At 33.3% G+C, this 8564-nt stretch overlaps 1 protein-coding gene across 1 annotated transcript in view; it reads left to right on the top strand.

Annotated features, from left to right (window-relative positions):
- Nucleotides 1-8564, top strand: part of LOC108546167 (homeobox protein Hox-B1a) — a 40932-nt gene that overhangs the window by 31523 nt on the left and 845 nt on the right. The window lies entirely within an intron of this gene.

Here is an 8564-nt window from a genome sequence, read left to right as displayed (position 1 = left end):
GAGGAAGAAATAGGAAGAAATTTTAATATTGAAATGAAGCAGTTTGATTTCAATGGATTTTCTGTAAAAAAAGAGAAAGTTTGGAGAAATGTTGTACAGTGTAAATATATTTGATTGAAAAAGTATTTTATCAGGGGGAAAAATTTTACTGATTAAGTATATTTAATTTAGAGGGTGTTTTGGGGAGAGCGAGCGAGAAATGGGTAAAAATTTTGATACTGAAATGTAGCTATTTAATTCAAATGGGTACTCTGTAAGAAAAGAAAAGGATTGAAAGAAATTTTGCTGATTAATTATATTTAATTCGAATTTTTAATTGAAATGTATTCTATTTAAAAGGATACACTATCAAAAAAGAAAAGAAATGTGAAGAAATTTTGCTACTGAAATATATTGAATTTAATTAGGTATTTTACAGGAAAGAAAAATAATGTAAAGAAATGAGAAAAAATTTTGTTAATAAAATAAAGTTACTCTAGAACCAAACAAAAAGGAAGAGTTTCCAAATGAAATATAATATATTCAATCTAAGAAATATTCTAATCAAATAGACAGGAATGAAAAGAAGTTTCATAAAGAATACACGATTTAAAAGAAATTCCACTAAAAAAGAAACAAAATTTTCCTACCAAATGATATTCATCAATTCGAACGGTATTTTCCATACAGAGAAAATGAAGAAAAAGGAAGATTTCTAATAAAGCAAATGATCTCGAGGAGTTTCCAACTCCATAAACGCGAATTGAAAGTCTAAGGAAATTTTCAGGAAGCTCATCGAAGCGTGTGTTACACGTGATTTGCATAGTGGAGAAGAGAAATCCCTCGAAAGATAATCGACGTCACCAACGTTCTCCATATCCTTGGCCAATTACGGTCCTTAATCCGTGCCAATCTGTCTATTCTTTAACCCTCTTGCATTTCACCCTGCTCTTATTCGAAACGCTCTCTTCGTACCATCAAGAATAATTTGCGATCGCGTACTATCCTTTTTTGCAATATCATTTTATCCGTTTGCAGTCGTAATACCTCTTGACATGGGTATCCCGTTGGTTAGGAATTAATTTCGCTCGGTTACCAAGAGACGTGGCCTCGATTAATTATTACCCCGAGAGGTCCATAAATTTCAGTTATACGAATTTATTTTATCCACTGACAATTATTTTCCTTAAATAATCCACTAGTACCCTAATAACGTCGAAGTACGCGAGTGTAACGATCAAAATCCTTTCATATATCATATATCATTTCCACATAATTGCAATCTCGAAGGGTTAACTCGATCTGGACGTCGTTTAAAATTTAATCAAAGTGTAATCATCGAGGCGAAGATCTTGCATGCATCCTTCTCTGTATCCTGAATTATGTCTATGAGATTTCGTCTGCTCGTGTTTATTTTTCTGGAATAGTCTCGAGATCATAATCATACGAGAATATGAAAGTAACAGGGATTTTATACATGATAAGTTGCAACTTGGAAGCTTGATCTTGATCTTGATCTCGATCTCGATGTCGTCAAAAAATTCATAAAAGTCTAATCGAACGACTGCAACGATCTTAGAAGTATATTTCTCTATATCGATTAGACTGTACTGATGTCGTTGATAATATTTATTCTGGATGTTGACAGATGTTTTTCTCAAATTATATACTAACGTTGAAGCATACGAGGATAATAATGAAATAAATTTGGATCAGGTTTGAATTCGATTTCTATGTTATTTAAAAATTCAAGAAGTTCAATAAAATCGTTGTAATAATCTTCAAAATATTTTATACCTGTTAATTTTCGATAATACTTGATAATATTCTCACTTTATCAACTAACAAATAATTCACTAGATTCTAATGATATCAAATCGCAGAAATAGGAGGATAAAATTGCTTTCGTGCTTCCTGCCATAAATTTCAATCTCGAGGGTTGAGCTTGATGTCAGGATTATCTAAAAATGCACCAAAATTTAATGGAATTTGATATTAAACGTATATTAAGAAAATTGTACTGAAATTATCGATAATAGTCTCATATTATCAACTAATAAATAATTTACTACATTCTAATAACATCAAATCACAGAAATAGGAGAATAAAATTGCTATCATGCATCTTACCATAAATTTTAAATTCAAGAGTTGAACTCGATATCAGTATCACTTAAAAATGCACCAAAGTTTAATGGAACTCGATATTAATCCTATATTAACCAAACTACACTGATTTCACTGATAATAGTTTTATATTGTCAAGTAATAAATAATTTAGCACATTCTAATAATATCAAGTCACAGAAGTAGAAGGATAAAATTGCTTTCGTGCTTCCTAACATAAATTTCAATCTCAAGGGTTGAACTTGATATCAAGATTATCTAAAAATGCACCAAAATTTAATGGAATTTGATGTTAATCCTGTATTAACCAAACTATACTGATATCACTGATAATAGTTTCATATTATCAACTAACAAATAATTCACTATATTCTAATAACGTCGAATTACAGAAAATAAGAGAATAAAATTGCTTTCATGCTTCCTACCATAAATTTCAACCTCGAGGGTTGAACTTGATACCAAAATCATCTAAAAATGCACCAAAATTAAATAGAATTTGGTATTAATCCTATATTAGCCAAACTATAGTTATATCATCGATAATAATTTCATATTATCAACTAATAAATAATTTACTACATTCTAATAACATCAAATCACAGAAATAGGAGAATAAAATTACTTTCATACTTCTTACCATAAATTTTAATCTCAGGGGTTGAACACGATATCACTGATACCTAAAAATGCACCAATGAATCCTGTATTAACCAAACTACACTGATATCATCGATAATAATTTCATATTATCAACTAATAAATAATTTACTACATTCCAATAACATTAAATCACAAAAATACGAAAATAAAATTGCTTTCATGCTTCCTACCATAAATTTCAGCCTCGAGGGTTGAACTTGATACCAAAATCATCTAAAAATGCACCAAAATTAAATGGAATTTGGTATTAATCCTATATTAGCCAAACTATAGTTATATCATCGATAATAATCTCATATTATCAACTAGTAAATAATTTACTACATTCTAATAACATCAAATCACAGAAATAGGAGAATAAAATTGCTTTCATGCTTCTTACCATAAATTTTAATTTCAGGGGTTTAACACGATATCAGTGATACCTAAAAATGCACCAATGAATCCTGTATCAACCAAACTACACTGATATCACCGATAATAGTTTCATGTTATCAATTAACAAGTAATTCACTATATTCTAGCAACTTCAAATTACAGGAATTCGAGAATGAAACTGCTATCATGTTTCCTGCCATAAATTTAAATCTCGAGGGTTGAACTTGATATCAGTGATACTCAAAAATGCACCAATGAATCCTATATCAACCAAACTACACTGATATCGCCGATAATAGCCTCATATTATCAACTAATAAATAATTTACTACATTCCAATAACACTAAATCACAAAAATACGAAAATAAAATTGCTTCCATGCTTCCTATCATAAATTTCAACCTCCAAGGTTGAACCCGATATCAGTGTCATCTAAATACATCCAAGTCCAACCCAATACCCACGACGATCCTCAAATTACTCCCAGACCAGTCCGATATCATCGATAATAATTAATCGCAAGAATTTCCTCGAAAAGAATCGCACACGCGACTCAGTGAATTTTTCTCCCTGAACGCGAATCTACGCCAGCGATCTTCCATCCGCCATAATTATTTCTGCCGTGAGGAGGTTAACAAAAGCATTCCTCCATGAAAAGCCGATGGTATCGGCCCGTGGAACAGCGGAGAATTATTATTGGCGTTACCAGAAGAGGCAACGCGGCCGCGTAAGATTTGCATCGCTAAACGCCGCTAATAATTTTAATCGGCGCTATTAACGTCCGTCGCGGAGGAAGTTGTAATTACCGGGATATCGTGGTAACGCTTAATCGAAAGTGATTCGCTCATTCCGCTCGAGCGAGCGTTTCCATCGGCCTGCGGGATTTGTCTTTTCGCGAAATCAAGTCAGACGTAGCCGCCATCGCGGAACCGAACGGTACACCATGTATCGCTTGCAAACAGTTTTATAGATTATTCTCTGACTGGACAGTAACACGGATTACCGCACTTCTTGCTCCTAGTTTGCAAATTAATGCTCCCCTTACCGCGAGATCTGCCATTTTCTCTGCCCACGAACCTGCGTGCACGGGCTTCTGGTTTATTTCGTCTGGATTTCATTCCACGTGGAGCAATATAGTATAGTATAGTATGATATAGTATAGTAGTATACTTGATATAGTAATTTTTAGCAACAATTTTGGTGTGTATAATATAGGCAGAATATTAGAAATGGTGTTATCTAGTTATTGCATAGCTACGAGGGTAATTCGATTATTTTTGATGTGAAAGATCACAATCTGATGTGAAAGACAGGGAACTACTCTTGACATGGATAATTATTGAATAGAATAAATTTGTATCGAATGATGTTGATAATATTGTTAATCCCACTGTACTCTACAGCTAAACTCGTTATATATTAATATGCATGAGATTTGTACACAGTCTGAGTTTTCGTAATTTTATCCTGGACGACATGGATAGGTTAATTAAAATTAAATGCTTCCTCGATTCATAATTTCTTATAATTAAATCGGAGAACACGGGGTTAATGATAATTCAGTATGAAAAGTGAAGAAATAATTTCTTTCTTATATTATTTAAATATATTCGTGTTCCTACACCTTGAAAAAATATTTTACGTGAACATTACTTAGTTTAGCGTGAGCTATGTAAGAGACGAAAAATTAGTTATACCATTTTACTAGTAAAAAGAAAGACACGAATTTTTTGGATTTGAAAGAGCACCTACCCTTGCAAGAATTTAATGTATATTAAATAATTAACTCTCTTTAATTGTTCAGTCGAAAAAAGGAATAAAAATATTTTAAGTGAATATTACTTAGTTCACAAAGAGCTATGTAAGAGACGAAAAATTAATATATCATTTTACTAGTAAAAATAGAAACACGAATTGTTTTCTATTTCAAAGAGCACCGACCCTTCCAAGAATTTAATTATACCAAATAATTAACCCCCTTCAATCGTTCAATCGAAAAAAGGAATAAAAATATTTTAAGTGAATGTTACTTAGTTTACCACGAGCTATGTAAGAGACGAAAAATTAATATACCATTTTATTAGTAAAACTAGAGACACGAATTTTTTGGATATCAAGAAGTACCTAATCTTACAAGAATTTAATGTATACCAAATAATTAACCCTCTTCAATCGTTCAATCGAAAAAAGGAATAAAAATATTTTAAGTGCATGTTACCTAGTTTAATGAGAGCTATTGTACTTAAGAAAGGAAAAATTAATATACCATTTTACTAATAAAAATAGAAACACGAATTTTTTGGATTTGAAAGAGTACCTACCCTAAAAATTTAATAATTAACACCAAATAATTAACGCTCTTCAATCGTTCAATCGAAAAAAGGAATAAAAATATTGTAAGTGATTAAACGAAAAATTAATATACCATTTTACTAGTAAAAATAGACACACGAATTTTTTGTATTTGAACGAGCACCTACCCTTGCAAGAATTTAATGTACACCGCATAATTAACCCTCTTCAATCGAAAAAAGGAATATTTATAACTGCAGTAATTCTGTGGAATACACTATAATTGTAAGACTTCGTGTGTCACGCCCTACAGAATATAATTATCGTTAATTTTACAATTTCACCCTCGTCTGAAACACGCCTTCGATCCTTTAAATCCCATCACTTCATATTCCTCCGTCACATCGATAGCCAGAGAAAACGCAGGAGCCTAGAAATTCGTAATCAGATTTCTCGCTGAAATTCCGAGTTGTCTAAAAATCGTAACTTGCAAGGTCCAAAGGAAACTCCGACGCGACGCTAATGATCGCTGATGTATAGAGACGTCGGTTGGTCTGGCGTACGGAAAATCAGCGGCAGCGCACGCTCTGTCCTCCCGTTAAGGTGCTAAATTGATGAATGAGTCGCGAAAACGGAAAACATTTCATTGTACCACACCGGCCCGTGGACTAATAGAACTTGTCCAACTCGATTATTCGGGCTGAAGATGCGTGAGCTTAATGGCCGCCGGCCAAGTTCCGGACACGCCGTTTAAGTGACTGATGTTTCCGGATTATTCGAAAAATCCACCGTGTAAGATCGCTTTCGTTCGCTGCTCGGGATGGACGTGATTTTAATTCTAGATCTTCCAAGCTCTATAGTTAGATCTCGATGCTGAGATTAAATAGTCACGATGTCGAGGAAGATATATAAAGGGATGATAATGGGAACGAAGCGATACAGGCAAACAGGGTGAAAAAGAAGATGTGGCTCTAAGGCGGTGGCTTGACAGTTTCGTCCACCCTGTGCCATTAAGCAAATTGACTGCCACATACCGGCAGACTAAATAACAACCTAATTTCCGTAATGCGTAAGCGACGCCACCTTTTTCTTTAGTGGAACGCACTGCTCTCTAGACTTCGCTTACGTGCATTGCTATGTACTATAAAATAGAGGTATTTGGTGGAAGGAAAACTAAACTAAATACTAAATACTAAATTAAATACTAAATTAAATACTAAATACTAAACTAAATACTAAATACTAAATACTAAACTAAATACTAAATACTAAATTAAATACTAAATACTAAACTAAATACTAAATACTAAATAAAATACTAAATACTAAACTAAATACTAAATACTAAATTAAATACTAAATGCTAAATACTAAACTAAATAGTAAACACTAAACTAAATAGTAAACACTAAACTAAATACTAAATACTATACTAAATACTAAATACTAAATACTAAATAAACTAAATTAGGAACCTAACCTAACACCAAAACGAAGCGTTACCATTTCCAATTTTTCATTAGAACACCTGTTATTTAATCAAAATTAATACAACTGAAATCAATTTCCCTTTTTTCTTTCTTTTTGAGAATGGAAGTGATTTTTCAAACGATTTACAGATGACATGCCTCCTTTATGGGTAATTTGATAAAAATTAATACATCTGAAATCAATTTCCTTTTTTCTTTCTTTCTTTTTGAGAATGGAAAGTAATTTTTCAAACGATTTAGAGATGACATGCCTCTTTTATGGGTTTTAAAATATTTATATGGCTCCAATTTTGTTCTAACGAAGACACGTGTAAACGATTTTTGAAAAGTGCTCGGTATTAACTAAATTTTATTAGGCTACCTATTGTAAAATTATTTAATTGTAATTATCCATTATATACCTATTTCATTCGCGATAAGATTATAAAAATTGTTGGGACTCGTACAAATTTTATATAATTCATCTTTATAAGACCTAATATGAAAAATTCATCACAAGTTAGACTCGTTATTCTAGTATAAGAATTAATAGAAAATAATGCAATTAAAACCAATTTCTTTTTCTAACTAGTAAGGACCAGTAACATATTTTTCGAACCTATTTTATCAGTCCAGTTGTCAATCATGAAGATATATCCTTTTCACGAGTTTTAAGATATTTATATGCCCCTTTTCCCCTTTTTTCCAACAAGGGCCTCAATTTCTAATGAACACGCGTGTAAACGATGTTTAAAGCGTCGTATCGAGTGTCAAAGCTATTAACGATATTAAACTAATCGCGATTCGATCGATGATCGAAATTACGTTAGTTAAGGGTATTCCCGCCTAAAGCGTCGTATCGAGTGTCAAAGCTATTAACGATATTAAACTAATCGCGATTCGATCGATGATTACGTTAGTTAAGGGTATTCCCGCGATTTTCTATTTCGGAGGAAATTACGCAAAAACGTGGTCCCGTGATAGTGGCACGCTTGTTCCGTTCGCCTGTCAGTCTGACACGACAGCTGACAACTACAGGCACTGGTCAACGTAAATATATCTCGGGATCGTAATTACGAAACTCAGTTGCTGTCTACGGCGATTTACATTTTGTCGAACAACTCGACACAACCGATGTCGAAAAGAACTTTATAACTGAAACGAAAATGTTCGAACGATCCTAGCAACCGGACAGAGGGGAACGGCTAACACGATCTAGCTGGAGAATGTTTCCAGAGTGACCATCGTGGTCGGTTGATAAATACGGGCTAAATAAAATGACGTAACGACTTACCCCTGACACTCGGCAACAGCTGATGCAATTTGATCCAGATTTAGGGCTTAACCCTATCGGTCTTTGGCAGAGGGTGGACAGGTCCGCTTCTTGGAACACTGACCAGCTGTGTTGGACAACAACTGGCTGTCCGTCGGTGGACCAGAGCTGAGTTTAATTCGGTGTATGTTACCTGCGATCTCTTTCGTGGACCCATTTGACACGTACGCGTTGACATCTGTAATTAAGATAGAAAGGAAGTTAGATCAAATACGGATGTTCTCCAGGTCTATGTGAGACTATGTGAGACTACGTGAGACACTCGTTTGCCAAGTGAATTAATTCCAGAAGATGAGAAGTAGAAATTTATTTAAATAAGAAG

This window comes from Eufriesea mexicana, unplaced genomic scaffold (genome assembly GCF_001483705.2).
Source record: "Eufriesea mexicana isolate 0111107269 unplaced genomic scaffold, ASM148370v2 scaffold611, whole genome shotgun sequence".
NCBI lineage: Eukaryota > Metazoa > Arthropoda > Insecta > Hymenoptera > Apidae > Eufriesea > Eufriesea mexicana.
Note: the sequence above shows the minus strand (reverse complement) of the source record. Positions and strands in the feature narration are given on the sequence as shown.